Source organism: Sus scrofa, chromosome 3 (genome assembly GCF_054392235.1).
Source record: "Sus scrofa isolate SSC_HxYL_T2T_F1_AM1 chromosome 3, Sscrofa_HxYL_maternal_Yorkshire_Landrace_v2.0, whole genome shotgun sequence".
NCBI classification, from domain to species: domain Eukaryota; kingdom Metazoa; phylum Chordata; class Mammalia; order Artiodactyla; family Suidae; genus Sus; species Sus scrofa.
In genome coordinates, this window is record NC_139385.1 from 26144077 (window position 1) to 26171601 (window position 27525).

Consider the following 27525-nt stretch of genomic DNA (forward strand, 5'->3'; position numbering starts at 1 on the left):
CCCTTCCTCTTCTTCTGGCAGGCAGGGTCTCCATAAGAGCTCTGCAGGATGTGAAGGAAGCCCAATACAGCAGCCCAGAGAAGGCAGGCACTCTCATGAGACAGCAGGAATCCTAGTCTTCAGGTCTTCTGTGGTGCCGCAAAGGCTCCTAGGAGTCTGCCATCTTGCAAAGAGTTAACAGCCAGCTGTTTTCTCCAGGATTTGAAGGTGTCCCTGTGAGCTTAGTGGATGTTTAGTAGTGGAGCCCAATATGGGAAGACCAAAGAAGATAAGCAGGGTGTGGGGGAGCTGGGGTGCTGGGCAGCCACCCTGTGGCCATGGCCATGGTGCCCCTCACTCGGTGTGGTGCTTGGAGCCAAGGGTGGTGGCAGAACCCCGCAGCCGAAGGATGGTCATGACCAGGAGGGGCCAGGGGCCAAATTGAACTCTCACAGCTCACAGCAGCTTCTGAATTTTCAGTTTCTAGATCGCAGATCATGGGATTTTTCAGCCTTCAAAACTGTGAGTTGATTTCCGTTTTAAAAATCCTCTCTTATCTATATCTATGTTTATATCTATACATGCATCTATATCTGGATCTTATTGGTTCTGTTTGTCTTGTGTACACTTCTATAGTTATCATAAACTTTAAAAAAATGAATGTTTTCTCATTTCTGAAAATTTTCTATTGGCTACCTGGAATAGGATCCTTATACACAAATCTACCAAATCTACCAATTACCAATAACCTCACTTTACAATAGAAATAAAAACACAAGTTTCCAGTTTTAAAATTTTAAGGCTTGTATCAGGGTAATTTATTAGCAAGATATGTACCAATAAGATTCCTTTGACATTAGGGAGACTATAATTTGTCAAAATGTTTATATCCCTAAGATGATTTATTTGCATTGTGCATCTGAATTTCCCCTATTACCTGAAAATGGTTCTTCTTGTTAATAAGTAAAAGGATGGTAGGCAGTGCTAATAAATTTTAGGTAAATGCCTCTGATAGGTACTAGCTCTAGATTTATGCCTGTTGCACAGCCAGTAGCAGTTACATCTTACTTCTTCTGGAACAGCTTTCAGTTAGACATTTTTATCCTTAGTAGCCAGGAGATTATATTAGCAAGTCTTTGTGTGTATGTATTTGTGTGAGTGTTTGTGTAGCTTGAATTGCAGACTATCACTCATTCCTTACCCCCATCAGAGTAAAGGGAGAGAAATAGTCATTGCTTAAATGAGAATGGTGTTTTCACGAATCAGTGTCCTTATATATTCCTTCAAATCACCAAATCCCATTTTGTACTTTTCTTTTAAGATTATTTTAGATTTAGCAGTTATCTTCAGTTTATTTTATAGTTCTTCAAACTTTATATGACTCTCTCAATCCTCTTACAGTTTTTTTCTTTCTTTTTTTCTTTTTGGGATCCTGATAACACTGTCCTTCATTGTGAAAATCAGCTGTCACATGATTTTGCCTAACATTAGAATAAAAACATCCATGTGGCAGGTTAAACACTAGTTTCTTGCTATATATTATTTCATGTAATTAAAAATGTTCTGAAACACTATTATTATCCAAATAGTAAAGATTAAGAATCTAATAGCCAGCTAAGTTAAATAAATTTTATGTAGCTAGGAAAAGGCTTGTGAAAGAATGACCTGAAAGAATGAGAGGTGACAGTGCTTGGTCCTAAGACAGGACCAAGAATAGTGCCTTTTCCCATTAGCTAGACAGGAAGACTTCTTGGTCCACAAGACAATAGGGACAGTTATATAGAAGAATCTTAGCTCACTAGACAAGAATAATTATATTCAGGTTTGTCATTCTTTTAGGTTTGCCTTATTAGTCATTAAACCAATATGGGAATCCAACTATTTACACATAACTATATCACAGAAAAAAGCTCAATACTTTTAGATGTATAAAACATCCTGGGAGTTCGCGTCGTGGCACAGTGGTTAACGAATCTGACGAGGACCCATGAGGTTGCGGGTTTGATCCCTGGCCTTGCTCAGTGGGTTAACGATCCGGTGTTGCCGTGAGCTGTGGTGTAGTTTGCAGACATGGCTCGTTTCCCCAGTTGCTGTGGCTCTGGTGTAGGCCGGTGGCTACAGATCCGATTCGACCCCTAGACTGGGAACCTCAATGTGCCACGAGAGCAGCCCTAAAAAAGGCAAAAAGACAAAAAAAAAAAAATCCTGGACCTGATAAAGTACAATTTCTGATGTCTATCATCCAGTGAAAGATTCTGAGGCCCTCAAGGACAGAGGAAAAGAAGATAAAAAAATGAAGAGACAATTAATCAGTTAAATGCAGTCAGAATTGGCACAGATGTTTGTAATTAACAGTGAAAATCACTAGACCAGTCGTTTAAAATATTTTTTTCTTCAGAATTCAGGTTCAACAAGTAAAGACCTTGGAAGTCTCATACATATTCTTAGAACAAGTAAAAGCTGAATGGACTAATTATCACTGATTTTTTTTCCCCTCAAAACTAACAGAATTGAAGTAGCAAAGTAAATGGCCCAAAAAACTCTGGAGAATTAGGTAGATACAGATAACATAGCCCAAATCATCTTACCTTGATCAGAAGCCACTGGAGCAATAAATATATATGAACACTTAATTGATCATTTGGACCATTTCCTATTGACCAAGCATAGAAGAATCTCATGTAGTCTTAGTTGGCCTCAACATGTCTGTGGATTTTACCTCCACTTAAGATATAATTTGTCACTGTGAAGAGATAAGATAAAAATTCCCAAGTGTCTCTAGCAGGAGGAGGGAAAAGTCATAGTCTTGAAATATGAATGGAGTGTTGTCACAAACAAAGATGTCTACTGACCATGGAGAAAACTTGACCAGAGCAGTGTCTCCCAAAGTGGAAAGGGCATTTACCATCTCCAATCCCCTTCTGCCTTCATGACTCACACTTGTGAAGGTTATACCCTAGGGCCATAGGACTTGTAATGGCTAAGACTTGTATAGAAAATTACAGAATACTTCATCTCCCCCATACCTTAGCCACACAACCATAGATTTCTGTCATAAAGAGTGGATTCCAGAGAGAAGAAAGATTATGCCAGATGGAAGTGTTTATCTATACAAAGGATCAAATGGTATCAGATGATAACTACACACAGACTTTTTTTTAATTTAAATTGATTCTTTGTTTAAACACAATAACCATGGAGCATACAATATATAACATATATTTAAAAGACAATGGTGGCACAGAAATCTGAGTGGGAGAAAAAAGTACTATTTTATCATATCCATAATATAAATTAATTATGCCATCATTCAAAAGTAGACTGTTAAGTTACATAAGTATACTAAAACTGTATGGCAATTTTGAACAAAATAAAGAGGGCTGATTTGCTTCTGAAAGAGATAAAATGGAAGGTTTCCTTAAAAATTCAGTTAGAGAGTTTCTGTCATGGTGTAGTGGAAGCAAATCTGACTAGGAACCACAGGGTTGCAGATTAAATCCCTGGCCTCACTCAGTAGGTTAAGGATCCAGCTTTGCTGTGCGCTGTGGTGTAGTTCACAGAAATGGCTCAGATCCCACATTGCTGTGGCTGTGGTGTAGGCTGGCAGCTGTAACTCCAATTCTACCCCTAGCCTGGGAACTTCCATATGCTGAAAGTGGGCCCCCCCCCCAAAAGCAAAAGACAAAAACAGAAAGAAAAAAAAAATTCAGTTAGTCCAAAAGAAGGCAAAGAAAAATAATGAGGGAAAAAAGAAATGGAGCAAATACAAAACACAAGATGATGCATATAAACCTAAGATATCACCAAACACATTAAACATAAGTAGTTAATTAAAAGGTAAGGATTATTAGGTTTGACAATGTGCAAAGCCAAACTATGTGCCTCATATATAAATTCAAAAAAACAAATGTTTTACAAATCAAAGATGAGAAAAATGTATACCACAGTAAAACTAATTAAAAGAAAACATTTAATGCAGTATCGAAGATATGAGAACATAGAATATTTCCAATACAAGATTAACTTAGAACTATAAAAAGGATGATTAGGATGACTTTTTTTTTTTTTTTTTTTTGTCTTTTTGCTATTTCTTGGGCCGCTCCCACGGCATATGGAGGTTCCCAGGCTAGGGGTCTAATCGGAGCTGTAGCTACTGGCCTACGCCAGAGCCACAGCAACGTGGGATCTGAGCCGCGTCTGCAAGCTACACCACAGCTCACGGCAACACTGGATCATTAACCCACTGAGCAAGGGCAGGGACCGAACCCGCAACCTCATGGTTCCTAGTGGGATTCGTTAACCACTGCGCCACGACGGGAACTCCAAGGATGACTTTTAAAAATATTTATGTACCTAACAATTAGTTTTAAAATATAATAAAGCAAAAATGATGAAAATGGAAGAGAAATAGACAAGTCAGTATTTATAGTTGGAGGTTTCAATAACCACCAGTGATAGAACAAATATTCAGCAGGTTGATAACGATATAGCATACTTCAACAACATTTTGTACATTTCCTTACACTAACAATGAATTATCAGAAAGAGAATTTAGGAAAACAATGTCATTTACAATTGCATCAGAAAGAATAAAATACATCGGTATTAGAGGCTTGCCAGATATTCAGGTATACAGGCCATAGTGAATCAAAGAAACTAGATGGCACTTGAAGAATGATGCTAATCTTGGCTTGCCAAATATATGTCTTTCCTAGACCCCTGGGTGAAAGGGAGTGAGATGGGAAATGTACACGGTAACAGTGGCTGCTTGAAAGCAAGTTGCCAAATACTCCTGCAAGCCATTGACATTCTTGTTCTCATGACCAGAACCCTAAGGGAGTTGGAGGAAAGGGTGTAGTAGCCTTAAGCATAAACAAAATAATCTTTCTCTGGAGGGTTAATCATTTATAGCATCTATGAGTACAAAGGGTCTGTGCCTTGCATATCTGTAGCCTTGATCAGTAACATTGTAAATGACACATGTGATTCTGTACATACAAGGAAGTAGAAAATAGCAAATAAAAATCATGGCTTGGCTCAGAGGGTTGCTATTGCCTCTCAATGGTGGTAGCCCCCTGATCTCCACTCTATTTCTTTGTCTCTTCTTTCTTAAATCTGTGACACTGCTAAATTTGGGACCTGAGTTAATGAGCAGGTCTCATCAGTTTCAATCCCTGGCCTTGTTCAATGGGTTAAGGATCTACAGTTATGGCAAGCTGCAGTGTAGGTTGCAGATGTAGCTTGAATTTGGTGTGGCTGTGGCTGTGGTGTAGACTGGCAGCCACAGCTCAACCCCTAGCTTTCATAGACCATAAGAGCAACCATAAAAAAGGGGGGGAAATAAGAGCACTGAGAATTAACTGTAATCTAACAAAATAACATTTATTGGTTCCATCCAGTGCAGGAAGGAACTTGAGAGGAACCAAGGAACTGCTCAAGAAGTGGAGGTAAAGGATATTTTGTAAGGCTTGGGTTCCAAAGGAGAACTCTGACCAGCATGTAAGAGAAAGAGACCAATTCAGGATCATCTGCTATTTTTGAAGCAAGATTGGGAGAAGCAGGAATTAAGTAGTGACTGCAGTTGCAGAACAAGTGATGTTAGTGCATTCACTGGTTATAAGCAAGTAGTCACTTCCAGAGGTTGTTTTTTTCAGCCTCAGAGAGGTTTGTCTCTCTTTAAATCCAGTGGAGAAATTTTGGGAAATAGTGCAACACACATCGCAAAATTACTTTCCCTAAGGGGTCTGTGAGCCAGAGTTAGAAATCAACTCTCCTGGGCTGCTAGTTGAAGGGGGATGGGGTGATAATAATACTTGCCTCTCCTTCAATGAACCATCCCCATGTTCACATTTTAAAAGCCCTCAGGCATAAAAATGCAGATACTGGCAATGTGAAGTTTGTAAGAGCACAGAGAAAATGTCAGGGAAATACTGAAAGCATGGGTGTGGTTGGCCTACATACATGTGTGTGTTAGGAGTAGATATTGGCACAATAATTTAAAACATTGTCAAGTTCAAAGCTGATTACGTGTGTACTCAAAGATATGTCCATTCTTATCCTAGATATCAAGACCAATAAATGCCTACATACATGTATATATAAATGAACATTTAAAAATGTGCATAGCAGTGTGATTTCAATAGCATTAGTTGAAAACAGTCATAGAATTAATTTCAAAATGTAGTGGTATTAATATATATGGGAACATCACACAGTAATGGAAATAAACAAACTACTATGACATCTGCCCACATGCATGAATCTTATCAAGAAAATGCTGGGTAAAAACAGCCAGACACAAAATGGTACATACTGAGTGATTTGATTTCTATAAAGTACAAAAACAAGCAAAAATTGTCAAGTATAGAAATCAGAATGGGGGAGTAGGCAGTGATCAAAAGGAGACTAGTGTGGAGAATTTATGGAATGTTTTTCTTCTATTTCTTGACCTGGTTGTGCTTACTTGATAATACATTGAACTATGCATTGTGGCTTTGTCACTTCACTATACAAATGTTATACTAAAAGTTCACCCAAAAATACATTGCATTGCTTTGTGTACCTCCTTCACTGGAATGCACCTCATTTAAAGTCTGTAAAGACTGAATTTATTTTTTTCCAGTCTCTACCTTTCAAGTAATGTGCTGAAATCATGGGGAGGCTTGTCCATTTTGTGGGGGAAAAAAATTTCCTCTAAAAATTTATATCATGGTCTCAAGCAGCAGGAGAGGCAGAAGGTGTTTAACTGCATTCTTAAGCCATCCTCCAACTTTAGCTTTCATCACTTTAATGCTAATTTTTGAATGTTACATATTTTACTTCTCTCTCTAAATCACTAGTATTTCTGAACGTGGGTGGGAATGATTCTCTTTTAGGCCTGTCCATTTTCAGTGTGGCAGGCCAGTGACTCTTAGAAAGGATTTTCAATCTCTTTTATGGACACTGGGTTCTTGCTGGTATGCCTATAGTGAACACAACTTCTTTCTTTGGTACTGGCTTACTGTAAGCTGTTTATCTTCATATGTGCTGGATTCCAATACATCAGTGGACACAGACTTCCACATGCCTTGCAGGTGTTCTTTGCTTTCTAGGTTTAAATCTTTTTATTCTTGGTGAAAATAGGCATAAGGGATGGCAACATGCCCCATGCCAGGCATGGAAATCCCTACTCGAGTATTTTCTTTCATGGGAGAATAAACTCTTTCAGGTTTAAAACATTCTAGCTAAATATCTGTGACAAATAGCTGAGGGCATCCCATCATTTGCATGATTGTGAGTGATTTTGGTTGCTACATTTACTATTTTACTACCAATTAATACAATTATTTGGGCTTATACCATGGAATAACTGCAGTTAGTTTTGGTACAAACTTACAGTAGAGAACTATATGAAAGGGGAAAAAATATAATACATTATCTAGCAAATTTTTCTCCTACTTTATTTATTTATTTACTTATTGATTTTGCTGTTTAGGGTCTCACCCAAGGCATATGGAAGTTCCCGGGCTATGGATCAAATCAGAGTTGTAGCAGCAGGCTTAGACAACAGCCACATCAACACAGGATCTGAGCCGCATCTGTGACATATACCATAGCTCATGGCAATGCCAGATCCCCACCCCACTGAGCAAGGCCAAGAATCAAATGTGCATCTTCATGGATACTAGTTGGATTCATTTCTGCTGCACCACAATGAGAACTCCTCTTCTTACTCTTTGTTGATCAAATTCTCCAATTTCCTTCTAGGTTTTAATCACATATTATTAAATCCATCATCTCTTTTTCCTCATTGAATATACCTGATATTTGTAATTTCTCTAAAAACAAGTAGCAATTTTTTATTGATTCCAATTATATGTTAAATGTTTCTATTTTTATAATAACAATTATATTAAAGGTGTAAGCACCTTTATGATATGGATTTTTTACTTTTTTTTTTTGACATTTTGGCTGCCCCTTGGCATATGGAAATCCTGGGTCAGGGATTGGAGCCATGGTTGTGATGTAAACCATAGCTTTGACAACACTGAATCCCTAACCAACTGTGCCAGGCCAGGGGTGAAGCCCACTGCCCGCAACTCCCAAGACACCACCTATCCCATTGCACTGTTTTTTTGTTTTTTACTACATTTAAGTATCTCTACAGTCATATGCATTAAGTTTACCATTAAAAAAAGGTGGCCATCTTTTATAAAATTTAAATTGAAACATGGGAAAACAGTATAAAAATCAAGAAATTTGTATGGTACAGCTATTTCTAGGATGAGTTTCTCTAAGAGGGAATTTTTAAATTGAGAGACTTCAGGAAGGCATAAACCTAAGAATACATCTGCACAAACAAAATACTTTGTTAAGAATGATTGAACTTCCCTTTGTTGGATGAATTGTATACAGTTGATTAAATATTCTTAGGTAGAGCACTGTAAAGAAGCAAACAATGAGCAGATGATCTAAGTAGACATTTCTCCAAAGAAGATATTCAGATGGCCAAAAGGCACATGAAAAGATGCTCGACATCACTAATTATAAGAGAAACACAAATCAAAACTATAGTGAAATATCACCTCAACCAGTCAGAATGGTCATCATCAAAAAGTCTACAAATAGGAGTTCCCATTGTGGCTCAGTGGTTAACAAACCCGACTAGTATGCATAAGGACACAGGTTTGATCCCTGGTCTTGCTCAGTGGTTTAAGGATCTGGTATTGCTGTGGCTGTGGTGTAGGCTGGTGGCTAGAGTTCCCATCTGACCCATAGCCTGGGAACTGCCATATGCCATGGGTGCAGTCCTAAAAAGACAAAAGAGACAAAAAGATCTACAAATAATAAATGCTGTAGAGGATATGGCAAAATGGGAACCCTCCTATGGTCTTAATGGGAATGTAAATTAGTACTGGAGAACAATACAGAGGTTCCTTGAAAGACTAAAAATAGATATGATACTGCAATCCCACTCCTGGGCATACATCCAAAGAAAATCAAAATTTTAAATGATACATCCACCTTGATGTTCACTTCAGCACTATTTACAAAGCCAAGACATGGGAGCAACCTAAATGTCCATCAACAGAGGAATGGATAAAGAAGATGGGGCACATGTATACAGTGGACTATTACTCAGCCATAGGAAGGATGAAGAGAATGAACCATGTACAGACCTAGATATGATCATACTCAGTGAAATAAGCTGGAAAGAGAAAGATAAATATCACATACCACTTATATTTGGAATCTAATTTTGGAAGTGATACAAATGAACTTCTTTACAAAACAGAAACAGACTCACCAACTCTGAAAACAGACATACGGTTACCAAAGGGGAAGAAAGGTGAATGGGAAGGGATAAATTAGGAGTTTGGGACTGACAATACACACTACTAGGTAGGAAATAGATAAGCAACAAGGACCTACTGTACAGCACAAGGAACTCAACTCATTAGATTGTAATAACCCCTATGGGAAAAGAAACTAAAAAAGAATGGATATCTGTATACGTATAACTGAATCACTGTGCTGTACACCTGAAGCTAACACAACATTGTAAATCAATTACATTCCATTATACAATAAAAATTCAATAAAAAACAGAATATGTAATGGGTATGATGTAGGACTTGGGTTCTTTGATAAAGGAAGGTCAAAGCCTTTTAACCAGTGTGATAATGAATGTGTTTGCATCCTTGAATGGATTAACTTCAGTCCTACATTGTTTTGTTCCACCATTTTCCAGTTCTGAAACCCTTTTTGTGTGCTGCTTATACCTTTGTGATTTTTTTCAAATCATGGTGTTAGTAATAGATTTTTATCAGTTGATTTATTTAGAATCCTAGCTTCCGATCTGTGATTTCAAATACTGTCTATGGCTGTGTGATCAGTCTCATAAAATTGAATCCTCCCAATCTGTATTCTCTTTGATCCTGTATTAAGGTCGTTGCATTGTCTCTACACAGTTGCTTTCCTCTTTGTTATCTGTTGTAGGTATGAAGGTTCAACATCTTTCTTTCCTAAAATTGAGAATATACAAAAAAACAGACTTTGCAAAGCCAAGGAACTCCTGGGTCACACCATTACATGTCTCCTAGAAGCAGGAGCTCAGGCCCAGCTCAGGCCTTGATCACATAATACATGACTGCAACTGTATGTTAAACTGAGCACAGCCCTGTGGGGCCCCTGGCACAAAAGCCTTTGTGTATACTTTTCTTATTTTTTAGGAAATAGGCTACATTTAGCCTCCAGGACTTTCTCTGTGCTCCAAAGGGCAGGTTGAAACAATTACTAATCAGGGAAGGGAGGGGATGCAGAGACAGGGAGGAACCAGTCCAGAAACAATAGAGCATCCTTGGGGCAGGGTCCTGGTTCCTCCTCAAGGAATATACATAACAATAGCTTTAAATTTTTTTTAATTTTTTTCCTTTTTAGGGCTGCAACCAGGGCATGTGGAAGTTCTCCTGCTAGGAGTCAAATGAATGGGAGCTGCAGCTGCCAGCCTTCACCACACCTACAGCAATGCAGAAATCAAGCCTCATCTTTGACCTACATCGCAGCTCACAGCAATGCTGGATCCTTAATCCACTGAGCAAGGCCAGGGATTGAACCCTCGCCTTCATGGATACTAGTTGGGCCCCTTACCTCTGAGCCACAATAGGAACTCCCATTATCTTTGAGTTATTCTGCAGAACTAAACCCCCCAGCAGAAGAAAATTGTTATGAAGCATTCTTCATTCCAGAAAGGAGGAGGACCACAAGAACCAGTCCTGGGTCCACTAAACCCTAGGTTTGAAGAAGATGCCAAGCTTGCATCTACCCTGATCCTTCAACATGGACCTATTTTCCACTCCCCAAACTATAAAACCACCTCCATTCTCTCCCCAAAGAGAGAAGGGTCTTTAGGGCATTAGCCTGCTGTGGCCTCCTTTGCCTGGCAAAGCAGTAAAGCTGTTTTGTTTGTCTGTCTGTTTCTCCTTCACTGCAAACTCTTGTTTGCAGGTTTCTGCTTAGCACTGATGGACAGAGGTGGAGTTCTGGCAACACTTGTTCACATTGTATGTTTTAATTCCAGTTAAGGCCAGAAGATCCTGACATAGATGAGAGGAATAAATCAAAGGTAATTAAAATGTCATTTAAAATTACACAAAGGATTTTTTTTAAAGGTAAATTCAGCTTATTCACTGTGATTTTGGGGTATTCTCAATTTTTTTTTGTCTTTTTGTTGTTGTTGTTGTTGTTGCTATTTCTTGGGCCGCTCCCGCGGCATATGGAGGTTCCCAGGCTAGGGGTTGAATCGGAGCTGTAGCCACCAGCCTACGCCAGAGCCACAGCAATGCGGGATCCGAGCCACGTCTGCAACCTACACCACAGCTCACGGCAATGCTGGATCGTTTACCCACTGAGCAAGGGCAGGGACCGAACCTGCAACCTCATGGTTCCTAGTCGGATTCGTTAACCACTGTGCCACGACGGGAACTCTGGTATTCTCTATTTTAATAACAAGTGTAACATGGTTCTGATTTTATATTCTGCAATTGTGACTTATTTGATTTTAATGCTAATAATGGATGAAGAAAAATTCCATGTGATTCAATCCTTGCAATACTTTCTCATCATAAAAATTTATTTAGTAAAGCTACAGCAAACAAAATATGACTATCATTTTACTGCTAAATGCTATATTGAGCTACAACTATGATAAGAACTACTATATTTTGTAGTATGAATATTTCAATATTATTTAAATATTGATCTGCAAAATAAAAAAAAAATCACCCAGTAGCTTTCTGCATGGTTGTATGACTAAAAATGATACCCTTAGAAGAATTATATTGTAATTTAGACAAATAAATGATATAAAACATCACAAGGTTTTGGGTACTAGAAATCCAACTTGTTTTCACTGAAATACAACATGTGAAATATATTTTAATATCTTATTCATAGTTTATCTTATTCAATGAAGACATGATTTGCTTAAAGTATATCCTTTCTAAAGAGAAAAATGTTAATACCACCTAGTACAAAAGAATAAAAAAAAAGAGTAATAATATCCAAGTTCCAATTTATGAATGTTTTCACAAAAAGTAAAAATGTTCAACATGTCTTAAATATTTACTTCAATATCCATATCAATTAGGAAACTCACTGATATTACACTGTAATCAAAATCAAACCTCACAATAATGAAGTAATAAATGGACTCTCGTTAGAAGCCCTGTTGAGGATTTTACACATTGCTGCTTTTGGAGAAGCCATGGTTTCCCTTTGTTCTAGAGGTGCCACTTTGATTTCAAGGACAAGTGAATGTGTAGAAATCTCTGAGGAGATGAATGATTTCTGGCATTTATTTGTCTGGGTGATTCCTAAATGTGTGTTTGTGCACACAGACCTTAACAAGTGCCTCCCACAGAACATAATTTTATTTATCTCTAATGGTGCTGAACCATGTGGGTGGGAGTTCTGTGTGACACCAGGAATCCAGGCCACCAAAGCAGTTTGGCCTTAAACAGGTACCAGCGAGACTGCTTCCATCATAGCCAGATGCACCCAGAAGAAAAAAGAGTGAGTGCCCTGCAAATATGGTTTGGAGACATAACCTAGAGATGCTCTCTTGTGGCACAGCAGGTTAAGGATCCCGCATTGTCACTACAGTGGCTTGGGTCATCTGTGTGGTGTGGGTTTAATCCCTGGCTGGGGAATTTCCACATGCCCCAGGCAAAGCTCAAACAAAAAACAAAACATAATTTAGATGTCACTGAGCTCAATTCTCCTCCTATCTTCATTTTGGGCAAAGAGCCCCATGGCCAAATCTAAGTGAAATGGAGGGTGGGGAGTGAAGTCTCAGGTTAAACAGCTTTCTTCCAAAATGATCAGAGAAAAGAGCTGGGAACAGGGAAGAGAGCCATAAAGGTGGCCACAGAGAGAGGTATTCTTCCAAAAGCAGTGAAAAACTAAGGACATGGGACACATTTCCTTAAATATGTAGCTTAAAACATGTGGTTAAATAACACATTTGATATATTTTTTTGAAATGATGTTGGCCATGATGAAGTTTTTTTTGTTTTTGTTTTTTACTTCAGGGCCACATGGCATGTGGCATCCAGGCTTCTCAGAGAGAGTGGTTGGTTGGTGGTTGGGTGGGTGGTAGTGGTGTGCGTGTGTGCGTGTGCCTGTGCTTATGTGGGTGTCTGTGTGTATCCCTGTGTGTATGTGAAGTTCTGTGGAAACCCTGTGTCAGACAAGACCTCTCTGCCCATTTTGGACAGGTCTTGGCTCCCATTAGCTGTGGTGGCAGCGCTACGGAAACTGGAGGCCTGTGGCTTGGAGGCCCGAGAGAGCCTTGCGAGGTCCGAGTGTGGGCACAAGGGTGGCAGGTGGTGAGGAGCAGTGAGTGCATGAGTGGGGGTTGAGGGCAAGGAGTGTCAAGGGTGTGGGGTGCGGGAGGTGTGCTTGCGATAGGCAGACCAAGAAAGCAGGCAAGCAAGGCCAAGGCGAGGTCAAATGGTGAGGGCCAATGCGTGAGGTGAGTGGGATCCCAAAAGAAGGGGCCCAAATCTGAGGCATATTTAACTTCCCAGGCTGGGGGTCAAAGAAAAGCGGGAGCAGAAGGAACACTGTGGAGATAGTTTGAGAGACACAGGGGCAGTCCTGAGGCTTGGTTACCCAAAGGTCCTCAAATAGAGCACAGCTCCTGACAGCACAGGGCATCTGCGGGAAGGGTGGAACAAGCGCCACCTGGTGGGCTGCAAGGGGATGGGAGAGCTGCGCAGTGCTGGGGACAGTGTGGAGCAGGGTGGGGACAGGGCCTTAGAGCTGTGGGCTGGGATTCGCCGGCTCTGCTCTGGGGCCTGGCCGACCTGGTGCACCCTACCTCTCCCCCACCACGGGGCTAGTTCCCTGGCTCCCGGGCCTCCACTTCCTGCCCTGGGCAGGGGCACTCCCATCCTAGATGGACGGAGACCCACAGCTGCCCTGCCTGCCTAGGCCTCGGTCATGCTCAGCCCACTGCAGACAGCAGGCAAGCCCTGCGTGGGGCCGGGCTGCAGGGGCATGGGGCTGATGCTGGCGACCAGAAGCACGGGGGTGGGGTTGGATGGGTTGTGGACGGGTTGCAGGGCCTTGGGACTGGGCCCGTTCGGTGTGTGCTGTGGGAGAGATGGAGCCCCAAGCACAGCAAGGAGCCTCACCCAGAGCGCCATACACCTGGTCCCCTGCTGGCCACCCAGGGATTTGAGGGAGAGTCCCTCAGGGCTGGAAGCATGCAGAATGCTGCCCTGTCCACAGGGAATGCCCAGGACGGTCACTCTCGCGGGCTATGTGACCCGAGCCACCCCGCAGGGGCAATGAGCCCCCCCCCTCCCGGACTGAGGGAGCACCCTATGCTTGGGAGAAAGAGGGCCCCGGGATAGCCGAGGTGCTCCAAGTACGAGGAGGCAGGAGGTAGCCTGAGGCAAGGGATGGCAGTGTGCCCTCAGGTCCCTGGGCTGCTGGCAGGGGCTCCTGGTGGGAAACCCTCCCAAGGCCTTGGAGGAAGTTCAAGGACTTGGCTGGCCCCGGAGGCCAAGGGGCAGCTGAAGGCAGGGTGCAGAGGGAGGCAGGGCCCGGCTCCCACCACACAACCCCACCCACACCCCCACCTCACTCCCACCAACCCGTGCTGGGCCTCCAAGTCCCAGGCAAGGGCACTGCCCTGGGTCCCCAGAGCCATGGGTGCCACGGAGGCCGTGCAACAGGGAGAGCAGCATCCCCTGCCCCACGGAGAAGGACCTTGCCGATGAGGGCCAGGGGCCAGGGCTCTGGATCCAGGGTGGGGGGCTGTGGGAATGGCAGTACCCAAGAGCTGCCCTCCCTGCCTCCATCTGGCCAAAAGACCAGCATCCCCGGAAGCCTGAGGAGCGGAGCCCAGGAAGCTGGAGCCATTGCCCTCGGCCCTGGGCTTCCCCGCAGGGGTGGTGGCTGCGCTTTGGAATTTGGCCCTGGCACAGGCCTCGGCCCCGGCAGGGGGGTACAGGCAGGGGCCAGAGGATGACAGGCCTGAGCCCCAAGCACACGCCCACAGGAGAGGCGAGAAACGGCCGGCTCTGTCCCCCCACTGAGGCCACCTTGCACCCGGCGGGGGCAGCACCTGAGCCGGGTGGTCTCCTGGGGCGAGTGGCTTGGGCAAGACAGACCTGGTCAGGCTTAGGCCTCAAGGCACATGGCCTCAAGGCCTCTCCCAGAGAGCGATGGGTGGGTGGGTGGGTGGTGGTGGTGTTTTGTGAGTCAGTGCCTGCGCGTGTGCCTGTGGGTGTGCATGTGCGTGTGTGTGTGTGTGAAGTGCTGGGGCCTCCCTGCATTGGACAAGGCCTCTCTGCTCCATTGGCCCCCCAGCCTCCGCTCCTCTCCCCTGCGATGGCGGCCCTTAGGGAAGGTGGAGGCAGTGGCTGCTCTGTGGCTTGGAGGCCTGCGAGAGCCTTGCGAGGTCCAAGAGTGGGCAGGAGGGTTGCAGGTGGGGAGGAGGAGTGAGGGTGTGAGTGGGGTTGCAGGGCGAGGGGTGTCGGGGGTGTGGGGTGCGGGAGGTGTGCTCGGGAGAAGCAGGCCAAGAAAGCAGGTGAGCAAGGCCCACACGAGGCCAAAAGGGTAGGCCCGGGCCCGGGAGACAATTGGGAAGCCAAAAGAAGGGGCCCCAACCTGCAGCCTGTGGAAGTGAAGAGACGAGGAGTTGAGCCCAGCCACTGCCAAAGCAAATCTGCGGATGTACATTGGGAGCCACCCGAGCAGGCCTTGGCCTGTGCTGCCCAAGGGCCCTCAAATGGAGCAGGGCAGCTGAAAGCACAGGGCCTCCACGGAGAGTGGGCAGCAAGCACCACCTGGTGGGCTGCTGGTGGATGTGTGTGCTGCGTGTTGCTGGGGCCAGTGGGGCACAGGGTGGGCACAGTGCCTTGGGGCTGCCTACCGGGATTTGCCCGCCCTGCCCTGTGGCCTGCCAGGCCTGGTCCCTGGCCCACACAGCGCCTTGGCTCCCGGGCCTCCACTTCCTACCCTGAGCAGGGGCACTGCCATCCTAGAGGGATGGCAACCCACAGCTGCCCTGCCTGCCTGGTCCTCAGTTGGGCGCAGGCCACGGCGGGCTCTCTCCATGAAACCCTGCATCAGGGCCTCCTTGGGGGTGCCAGGGTGGAAACCTGGGGCCGGTCTCCAGGGGCATGGGGCCGAGGCTGGCAACCAGAGGCACGGTGGTGGGGTGGGATGGTTTGGGAACATTTGGCAAGGCATCAGGGCCGGGCCAGTTGGGTGTCTGGTGTGGGAGATACAAGGCCCCGGGCACAGCATGGAGCCCCACCTAGAGCTGGGGCCGGCTCCCCACCCACACCCCCACCCCCACCGCCATCCCTCACCTCCACCCCAACCAGACCTCACAGGCCCAGGTAGGGGGTCTGCATTTGCTCCTCAGAACCATGGGAGGCCACAGAGGCCCTGAAGCAGGGAGAGCAGCATCCCCCATCCCTTGGAGTTGGACCTTGCCTATGGCGGTCAGGGGCCAGGGCCCTGGGTCCAGGACATGGGGGCTGTGGCAGCAGCAGGACCCACCAGCTGGCCCTCCCTGCCGCCATCTGGGGTCAGAAGACCAGTGTCCACTGATGCCTGTGGAGCTAAGCCTGGGAAACTGCTGACATGACACTTGGACCCAGGCTTCACAGCAGGGACAGTGGCTGGGCTTTGGCACTCGGCCTCGGCACCAGCCGAATCCTCTGCCCTGGTCCCAGCAAGGGGGCCTGGGCAGGCCAGAGGATGGCAGGACTGCTTGAGCCCCAAGCACGCGACTGCAGGAGAGGCAAGACCCGGCCGCCTCTGTCACCAGAGAGAGCCTGGTGAGGTCCAAGGATATGGGGGAGTGTTACAGGTGTTGAGGAGGAGCATGGGTGTGAGTGGGGGTGTGGGGCGAGGGGTGTTGGGGGTGTGGGGTGCGGGAGGTGTGCTTGCAAGAGGCAGGCCAAGAAAGCAGGCGAGCAACGCAAAGGCAAGGCCAAAGGGTGAGGGCTGGGCCGGGAGGTGAGCAGGAGCCCAAAAGAAGGGGCCCACACCTGTGGCATCTACAAGTTCCCAGACTGGGGGTCCACCAGCCTGGGAGAAGCACCGCTGTGGAGTTCTGTGGGGAGCCACATGGGCAGTCCACGGCCTCAGCTGCCCAGAGGTCCTCAGATGGAGCCAGGCGGCTGACAGCCCAGGGCGTCTGGGGGTGCCATGGTGGGGGGAGGAGCACCACCTGGTGGGCTGCTGGGGAAAGGGAGCCGCTGTGGATTGCTGGAGACAGTGGGGAGGAATGTGAGCACAGTGGCTTAGGGCCGCACGCTGGGATTCCCATGCGCTTCCCTGGGGCCTGGCTGGCCTGGCCCCTGGCCCCTGAAACTCCCAGGCTCCCAGGCCTCCCCTGTGGAGGGGCACTCCTGTCCAAGAGGATGGTGACCAACAGCTGCCCTGCCTTCCTTGTCCTTGCTTGTGATCAGCCCACGGGGGACTCCTGGCAAGCCCTGTGCTGGGCCTCCTCGGTGGAGCCAGGGAGGAAAGCTGGGGACCGGCAGCATGGGCATTGGGCAGAGGCTGGAAGCAAGAACCATGGGGGTGTGGTGGGGTGGGGTGGGGCGGGGTTAGGTGGCATTGGCTCCAGGCCCGTTGGGTGTCTGCTCTGGGAGAGACGGGGCCCCGAGCACAGCAAGGAAGAATGCATACCAAGAGCCTAATGGACCTGGTCCCCTGCCACGCACCCGGGGTCTTGAGGGAGGGCCAGACTGGGCCTGAAGCCTGCAGGATGCTGCTCTCTCCACAGGCGTTGCCCAGGACGGTCCCCCTCGTGGGCCGTGCCACCCCAGGAGTCCCGGAGTGGCCATGAAGCACCCCCTACCCAGGAGAGCTCTCCTTGCTTGTGAGAAGGAGGGCCCCTGGAGAGCTGAGGTGCTCCAAGCTGGAGGAGGCAGGAGATGGTCTGAGGCCAGGGAGGGCAGGGTGCCCTCAGGTCCCTGGGCTACTGGCAGTGGCTCCTGGGGGAGAACCAACTCAAGGCCTTTTTCTCAGAAGTAGATTACGCAATCCAAAAATGTATATGAAACCACAAAAGTCCCAGAATTGGCAAAGCAATCCTGAGAAAGATAAACCAAGCTGGGGGCATAACTCTCCCACACTTCAAGCAACATTACAAAGCCACAGTCATCAAAACATTGTGGTACTGGGATCAAAACCAAGGGAACAGATTGGAGAATTCAGATATAAACCCTGACAACTATGGTCAATTAATCTTTGACAAGGGAGGCAAGAACATAAAATGGGAAAAAGAAAGTCTATTCAGCAAGCATTGCTGGGAAACCTGGACAGCTGCATGCAAAGCAATGAAATTAGAACACACCCTCACACCATGCACAAAAATAAACTCAAAATGGCTGAAAGACTTAAATAGAAGACAAGATGCCATCAAACTCCTGGAAGAGAACATAGGCAAAACACTCTCTGACATCAACCTCATGAATATTTTCTCAGGTCAGTCACCCAAAGTAACAGAAATAAGAGGAAAAATAAACCCATGGGACCTACTCAAACTGAAAAGCTCTTGCACAGCAAAGGAATCCAAAAAGAAAACAAAAAGGCAAAAAGACAGAATGGGAGACAATTGTTTCTAAAGATGCAAGGGACAAGGGCTTAATCTCTAGAATATATAAGCAACTTATACAACCCAACAGTGACAAGGCCAATCACCCAATAGAAAAACCGGCAAAAGACCTGAATAGACTGTTCTCCAAGGAAGATACACATATGGCCTACAAACACATGAAAAAATGCTCAACATCACAGATTATAAGAGAAATGCAAACCAAAACTACCATGAGATACCACCTCCCACCAGTCAGAATGGCCATCCTCAGTAAGTCCACAAAGAACAAATGCTGGAGGGAGTGTGGAGAAAAGGGAACCCTCCTGCACTGCTGGTGGGAATGTAAACTGGTACAGCCACTATGGAGAACAGTTTGGAAATACCTTAGAAATCTATACATAGAACTTCCATATGACCCCACAATCCCACTCTTGGGCATATATCCAGACAAAAGTTTCCTTGAAACAAAAGTTTCCTTGAAAAAGACACATGCACCCCCGCAGGTTCATTGCAGCACTAGTCACAATAGCCAAGACATGGAAACAACCCAAATGTCCATCAACAGATGATTGGATTGGGAAGATGTGGTATATATACACAATGGAATACTACTCAGCCACAAAAAAGAACAACATAATGCCATTTATAACATAGATGGAACTAGAGACTCTCATACTGAGTGAAATTAGTCAAAAAGACAGAAATACCACATCACTTATGACTGGAATCTAATATACAGCACAAATGAACATTTCCACAGAAAAGATAATCATGGACTTGGAGAATAGACCTGTGGCCACCAAGGGGGAGAGGAAGGGGGTGGAAGGTATCGGGAACTTGGGGTTATTGGATACAACTTGGAATGGGCTTACAATGAGATCCTGCTGAGTAGCATTGAGAACTATGTCTAGATACTTATATTGCAACAGAACAAAGGGTGGAAAAAAATGTATGCATGTATATATTAATTAAAAAAATAAATAAAATAAAAAGTTTCTGGAATATAAAAAAAAGTCTATGATAACTACTGTACTATACACAATATAAACAGCATGGTCCCCATGCTGCACAGCAGAAAAAAAAAAACAAACGAATTGAATTAGAATAATTATTGAAAAACAAACAAACAAACAAAAAAACCCACGGTCATGAACCTTACCTGAAGTCCTCTATTCCCCGAAAAAGGTATTTTTTCTTCATTTTTCCCCAGGGCAGGAAGAGTCTCCATAACAGTTCTCACGATGTGATGTGGAGGACCCCAAGACAGCAGCCCAAGGAGGACAGGCACTCTCGCAAGACAGCCAAATCCGGGTCTTCAGCTCCTCCGTGGTGCTGCAGGGGCTCCTAGGAGTCCGCCATCTTGTGGACCATTAACGGCCAGGCAGCTGCTCTCTCCCAGAGTTGAAGGTGTCCCTGGGAGCTGAGCGATGTTGGGCAGGAGAATCCGGTATGGGAAGCTCAAAGAAGGTAAGCATGGTGTCAGGGAGCCCCTCGCAGAAGACCATGTACTGCTTGGGGTGCTCGGGCAGGCGCCGTGTGGTGGCAGCCTCGGTGCCCGTCCCTCGGTGTGGTACTTGGAGCCGAGGGTGGTGGCGGAAACCTGTGGCGGGAAGGATGTTTGTGACCAGGCTAGGCCAGGGGCCAAGTGGCTGCTGGGCTCACACACAGCTTGCAGCCACTTCTAATTTTTCAGTTTCCAGGTGGCTGATTATGGGATTTGTCAGACTTCAAAATTGTGAGTTGACTTCCATTTTAAAAATCCCTTACCTATATCTATATTTTTATCCATAGGTGTGTCTATATCTGGAAGTTACTGGTTCTGTTTATATTGTGTATAGTTCAATAGATATCTTAGACCTTTTTTATATTCCAGAAGCTGTTACTTATTTTTTTAATTAAAAAAAATTAATATATAAAAAATCATTTTGAACATTTCCCCCCCTCTTCCATATGGATAACTACAGTAATTAGAAAGAAATTGGGGGAGATTGTAACATTATTGCATGTGAAATCTTAGTGAAAAAGTTCCCCTTTCCACCAGTCTTGACCTAAAACCAAGGTGGATTTTTTTTTTTTTGGTATAGTGTTCATAGCAATCTAATTTCACAGGTTTTCCACCCCACAGCCCAAGCACCTCCCCCCACCCCCCACACTGTCTCCTCCAGAGACCATAAGGTTTTCAATGTCTGTGAGTCAGCATATGTTCTGCAAAGAAATTCTGTCTGTCCTTTTTTCAGATTCCAATGTCAGTAAAAGCATTTGATGTTGGTGTCTCATTGTATGGCTGACTTTACTCAGCATGATAAATTTCTAGGTCCATCCATGTTGCTAAAAATGCGGGTATTTCATTCTTTTTAATGGCTGAGAAATATTCCATTGTGTATATGGACCACATCATCTGGATCCACTCCTCTGTCGATGGACATTTAGGTTGTTTCCATGTTTGGCTATTGTAAAGAGTGCTGCAATGAACATGGGAGTACATGTGTCTTTGCGAGTTAGGTTTTCTCTAGATAGATGCCCAGGAGTGTGATGGTTGGATCAAATGGTAGTTTTATGTATAGTTTTCTGAGGCCTCTCCATCCTTCTTTCCACAGTTGTTGCACCAGTGTACAGTCCCACCACCAGTGTCATAGGGTTCCTTTTTCTCCACAGCCTCTCCAGCACTTATTGTGTGTAGACTTTTGGATGGTGGCCATTATGGCTGGTGTCAGGTGGTACCTCATCGTGGTTTTGATTTTCATTTGTCTAAGCATGAGTGATGTTGAACATCTTTTCATGTGTTTTTTGGCCATCCATATGTCTTCTTTGGAGAACTGTCAGTTTAGATCTTCTGCCCATTTTTGGATGGGGTTGTTTGTTTTTTTGGAATGGAACTTTGGAAGGTGTTTATAACTTTTGGAGGTGAATCCCTTGTCAGTGGATTCACTTGAAAAGATTTTCTCCCATTCTGTGGGTTATCTTTTCATTTTCTTTAGGCTTTCCATTGCTGTGCAGAAACTTTGAAGTTTGATTAGGTCCCATTTGTTTATTTTTGTTTTTCTTGTCAATACTCTAAGAGGTGTATCTGGGAAGATGTTGCTGTCATTTATGTCAAGGTGTGTTTGGCCTATGTTTTCCTCTAAGAGATTTATAGTGTCTGGTCCTATATCTAGGTCTTTAACCCATTTGGAGTTTATTTTTGTGTATGGTGTTAGGGAGTGTTCTAATTTCATTCTCCTCCATGTGGCTGTCCAGTTTTCCCAGCATCACTTATGGAACAAGCTGTCCTTTCTCCATTGTATATTCTTGCCTCCTTTGTCATAGATGAGTTGGCTGTAGGTGCGTGGGTTGAATTCCAGGCTTTCTATCCTGTTCCACTGATGTATATTTCCATCTTTGTGTCAGTACCATATGGTTTTGATGATTGTTGCTTTGTAGTATAATCTGAAGTCCAGGAGCCTGATTCGTCCAGCTCCATTTTTCTTTTTCAGGATGTCTTTGGCTAGTCTGGGTCTTTTTTGCTTCTAAACAAACTTTAAAATATTTTGTTTGAGGGAGTTCCCATCGTGGCGCAGAGGTTAACGAATCCGACTAGGAACCATGAGGTTGCGGGTTCGGTCCCTGCCCTTGCTCAGTGGGTTAATGATCCGGCGTTGCTGTGAGCTGTGGTGTAGGTCGCAGATGCGGCTCGGATCCAGAGTTGGTGTGGCTCTGGCGTAGGCCGGTGGCTACAGCTCCGATTCAACCCCTAGCCTGGGAACCTCCATAAGCCGCGGGAGTGGCCCAAGAAATAGCAACAACAACAACAACAACAACAAAAAGACAAAAGACAAAAAAAAAGACCAAAAAAAAAAATATTTTGTTTGAGTTCTGTGAAAAGTGTCCTTGGTAATTTGATAGGGATTGCATTGAATGTGTAGATTGCCTTAGGTAGTATAGTCATTTTGATAATATTAACTCTTCCCTTCCCCAAGCATGGTATATCTTTCCATCTCTTTGTGTCATCTTTGATTTCTTTCATCTGAGTCTCATAATTTTCAGAGAACAGGTCTTTTGTTTCTTTAGGTAGGTTTATTCCTAGGTATTTTATTCTGTTGGAATTGATGGAAAATGGGATTGCTTCCCTAATTTCTCTTTCTGCTCTTTCATTCTTAGTGTATAGAAATGCCATTTATTTCTGGGTATTAATTTTGTATCCTGCGACTTTGCCAAATTCATGGATGAGCTCTAAGAGTTTTCTGGTAGAGTCTTAAGGATTCTCTAGGTTTAGTATCATGTCATCTGCAAATAGGTATAGATTTACTTCTTCCTTTCCAATTCGGATTCCTTGTATTTCTTTTACTTCTCTGAGTGCCATGGCTAGGACTTCCAGAAGTATGTTGAAGAGTTGTGGTGAGAGCGGACACCCTTGTCTTGTTCCTGATCTCAGCAGGAATTCGTTCAGCTTTTCACCATTGAGAATGATGTTCGCTGTGATTTTTTTCATATATGACCTTTATTATGATAAGGTGGGTTCCCCTATGCCCACTTTCTGAAGAGTTTTTATCAGAAGTGGGTGGTGGATTTTTTCAAAGGCTTTCTCCATGTCTATTGAGAGGATCATATGGTTTTTATTCTTCAGTTTGTTAATGTGGTATATAACACTGATGGATTTGTGTATATTGAAGAACCATTGGATGCCTGGGATAAATCCCACTTGATCATGATGTACAATCCTTTTAGTGTATTGTTGGATTCGATTTGCTAGTATTTTAGTGAGGATTTTTGCATCGATGTTCATCAGTGAAGTTGGCCTGTAGTTTTCTTTTTTTTGTTGTATCTTTGTCTGGTTTTGGTATCAGGGTGATGGTGTCCTCATAGAATGAGTTTGGGAGTGTCCCTTCCTCTGCAAATTTAAAAATAGTTTCAGAAGGAGAGGTGTTAGCTCTTCTCTAAATGTTTGATAGATTTCACCTCTGAAGCCATCTGGTCCTGGACTTTGTTTGTTGGAAGTTTGTTAATAACAGTTTCGATTTCAGTTCTTGTGATTGGTGCATTCATCTTTTCTATTTCATCTTGGTTTAGTCTTTGAAGATTGTACTTTTCTACGAATTTGCCCATTTCTTCTAGGTTTTCTGTTTTATTGGCTTATAGTTGCATATACTGGTCCCTTATGATCCTTTGTATTTCTATGATGTCCATTGTTACTTCTCCCTTTTTGTTTCTAATTTTATTGGTTTGAGCCCTCTCTGTTTTTTGCTTGGTAAGTCTCGCTAAGGGTTTATCAATTTTGTTGAACATTTCCAAGAACCAGCTTTTCATTTCATTGATCTTTTCTATGGTTTTCTTTGTTTCTATTTCATTGATTTCTGCCCTGATCATTATGATTTCTTTAACTAACTTTAGGTCTTGTCTGTTCTCTCTTGAGCTGTTTTAGATGTAAAGTTAGCTTGTTTCTCCTGAGCTTTTTCTTGTTTCCTGAGGTGGGCTTATATTGCTATAAACTTTCCTCTTAGAACAGCTTTTGCTGCATCCCATAGGTTTGGCAGTGTTGTATCTACATTGTCATTTGCTTCTGGGTGTTTTTTAATTTCCTCTTTGATTTCTTCAGTGATCCATTGGTTGTTTAGTAGCATGTTGTTTAGTCTCCAGGTGTTTGTGTTTTTTGCAGATTTTTTCTTGTTGTTGATTTCCAGTCATATAGTGTCATGGTCAGAAAAGATGCTTGATATGATTTCAGTTTTCTTAAAGTTACCGAGGTTGGATTTGTAGCCCAGGATGTGCTCAGTCTTAGAGAATGTTCCATGTGCACTTGAGAGGAATGTGTATTCTGTTGCTTTTGGATGGATGTCCTATAAATACCTATTAAGTCCCTATGGCTTCATGCATCATTCAGGGCCTGTGTTTCCTTATTGATTTTCTGTCTGGTTGATCTGTCCATTGCTATAAGTAGGGTGTTAACATCCCCTACTATGATTGTGTTATTGTCCATTTGTCCTTTTACGGTTGTTAGCAGTTGCCTTATATATTGTGCTGAATCTGTGTTGGGTACGTAGATATTTAAAATTGTTATATCTTCTACTTGGATTGATCCTTTGATCATTATGTAATGACCTTCTTTGTCCCTTAAAATATTCTCCATTTTAAAGTCTATTTTGTCTGATATGAGTATTGCTACACCGGCTTTCTTTTGATTCCTGTTTGCGTGGAATATTTTCTTCCATCCTCTCCCTTTCAATTTGTATGTGTCCCTAGATGTGAGGTGGGTCTCTTGAAGACAGCATATATATGGGTCATATTTTTGTGTCCATTCAGCCAGTCTATGACTTTTGGTTGGGGCATTTAGTCCATTAACATTTAAAGTAATTATTGATATGTATGTTCTTATTGCCATTTTACTAATTTCTTTGGATTTGTTTTCATTGCTCTTTTTTCTTTCCTTCATCTCTTGTTCTCTCATCTTCTGGTTTGATGACTATCCTTAGTGTTGTATTTGAGTTGATTTTTCTTTGTGTATCCATTGTAGATTTCTGCAGTTTTTCTGATGTTTTGATATGAGTCTATATGTATATGAGATTGTTTTCAGTTGTTGGTGTCTTAATTGCAAGTTCATCTCCAGTGTCCTGCATTTGTACACCCACCTTTTCTCATGATTTCTGATTTTGGTGGTATAATTGTGCATGGATGATTTTGTATTTTTACTTTATATATACGTTTACGGGTGAGCCTTTTCATTTGAGGAATTTTTGTTTCCTGTTGCTGTCTTTTCTGCCTAGAGACGTTCCTTTAGTATTTGTTGTAAGGCTAGTTTAGTGTTGCTGAATTTTCTCAGCTTTTGCTTGTCCGTGAAGGTTTTGATTTCTCCTTCAAATCTGAAGGAGAGCCTTGCTGGGTAAAGTAATCTTGGTTGGAGTTTTTTTCTACTCATCACATTAAGTATATCACACCACTCCCTTCTGGCCTGCAGAGTCTCTGCTGAAAAATCTGCCGATAACCTTATCAGGGTTCCCTTGTATGTTATTTGTTTCTTTTTCCTAGGTGCTTTCAAGATTTTCTCTTTGTCATTAATTTTGGTCAGTTTGATTAATATGTGTCTTGGTGTATTCCTCCTTGGGATTATTTTATATGTTACTCGAGCTTCCTGGATATGAGTGAGTGGTTCCTTTCCCATGTTAGGAATGTTTTTGGCTATTATCTCTTGGAATATTTTTTCTGTCCCCTTCTGTCCCTCTTCTCCTTCTGGCACCCCTGTAGTATGGATGTTGGTGCGTTTAACACTGTCCCAGAGTTCTCTGAGACTCTCTTCATTTGTTTTCAGTCTTTTTTTCTCTTTTCTGTTCTGCATCCATAATTCCCACTAATCTGTCCTCCACCTCACTTATTCATTCCTCTGCTTCCTGTATTTTGCTGTTAGCTGCTTCCATAGTGAATTTTTTATTTCAGTTACTGTATTTTGCATCTCTTCTGGTTTAAGTTTTATGTCTTGTATCTCAGTGTGTCCTGTAAGTTATCCATCTTTGCCTCCAGTTTATTTCCAATGTCTTGCATCATCTTCAGCATCAACAATCTAAAGTCTTTTTCCTGGAGGCTGAGAGTCTCCTCATCACTTAGCTGATTTTCTGGGTTTTTCCCTTTCTCCCTCATCTGAGTTACAGTTCTCCGTCTTTTCATTTTTATAGGTTTTTGGTGTGGTGATTTTTTACAGATAATAGAGTTGCAGCTGCTCTTGCTTCTGGTGTCTGCCCCCCTTGTGGCTGAAGTCAGTATGGGAGCTTGCTATTGGCTTCCTGATGGGAGGGGCTGATGCCTGCCCACTGGTAGGTGGAGCTGATTGTAATCCCTCTGGTGGATGGGACTTAGTCTCTGGATGGGATTAGAGGCATCTGTGTGCCTGAGGGGTCTTTAGGTAGCCTACTTACTGAGGGGTGGGGCTGTGATCCCACCTGGATTGTTGTTTGCCCTGGGGCTTCTCAGAGCTGACTGATGGGTGGGGCCAGATTTACCCAAAATGGCCACCCCCAGAGAAAGGCAGCTGCTGAATATTCCTGAGAACGTTGCCTTCAATGTCCTTCCCTCACAACCAGCCGCATTCACCCCTGTTTTCCTGGGATATCCTCCAAGAATTGCAGTCAGGTTTGTCCCAGATTCCTATGGAGACTTTGCTTTGCCCTGGGACCCAGTGCATGTGAAAGTCTTTCTGTGCCTTTTAAGAATGGGGTCTCCATTTCCCCCAGTCCTGTGGAGCTCCTGCACACAAGCCCCACTGGCCTTCAATGCCAGATGCTCCAGGGGCTCTTTCTCCCAGTGACAGATCCCAGCCTCTGAGGGTTTGTTGTGGGGCTCAGAACTCTAACTCCTGGAGGTGAATCTCTGTGACCCAGTTAGTTTCCAGTCTGTGGGGCTTCCCACCCAGGAGGTATGAGGTTGTTTATGTCATGAAATCACTCCTCCTACCTCTTGATGTGGCCTCCTCTTTTTCTTCTACAGTAGGATATCATTTTTAAGGTTTCCAGTTAGTTTCCAGTCTGTGGGGCTTCCCACCCAGGAGGTATGAGGTTGTTTATGTCATGAAATCACTCCTCCTACCTCTTGATGTGGCCTCCTCTTTTTCTTCTACAGTAGGATATCATTTTTAAGGTTTCCAGTCCATTTCGGTGGAGATTGTTCAGCCTTTAGTTGTGCATTTTGTTGTTTTTAGGAGAGAAGTTGAGCTCCAGTCCTTCTATTCCACCATCTTCATCTCATCTCCTCACTATGGATTTTAAATTTAAATTTGCTTTAAGTTGGATGACCAACCATCTTCTCTATTCTGTGTACTGTATTTCTTTTTTTGTTGTTATTTTATTTTTTAAATAGTTACTTCCCCAATACGTTTTTTTTCCTCCTGTATGGCATGGTGCCCCAGTTATGCCTACATGTACACATTCTGTTTTCTCACATTATCATACTCCATCCTAAGTGACTAGATATAG

General features: G+C 43.9%; 1 long non-coding RNA gene across 6 annotated transcripts in view; it reads left to right on the plus strand.

The window, feature by feature from the left end:
• The window catches only part of LOC110258473 (uncharacterized), a 365891-nt gene that overhangs the window by 259277 nt on the left and 79089 nt on the right, over nt 1–27525 (plus strand). For 4 of the 6 annotated variants that reach the window (XR_014840496.1, XR_002341155.2, XR_014840498.1 and 1 more), the window contains exon 1: nt 19950–20059. The exons of the other annotated variants lie outside the window; for them this stretch is intronic. This is a non-coding gene — a long non-coding RNA (uncharacterized LOC110258473). Of the gene's footprint in view, nt 1–19949; nt 20060–27525 lie in introns of those variants that run through there. 6 annotated transcript variants of the gene reach the window in all.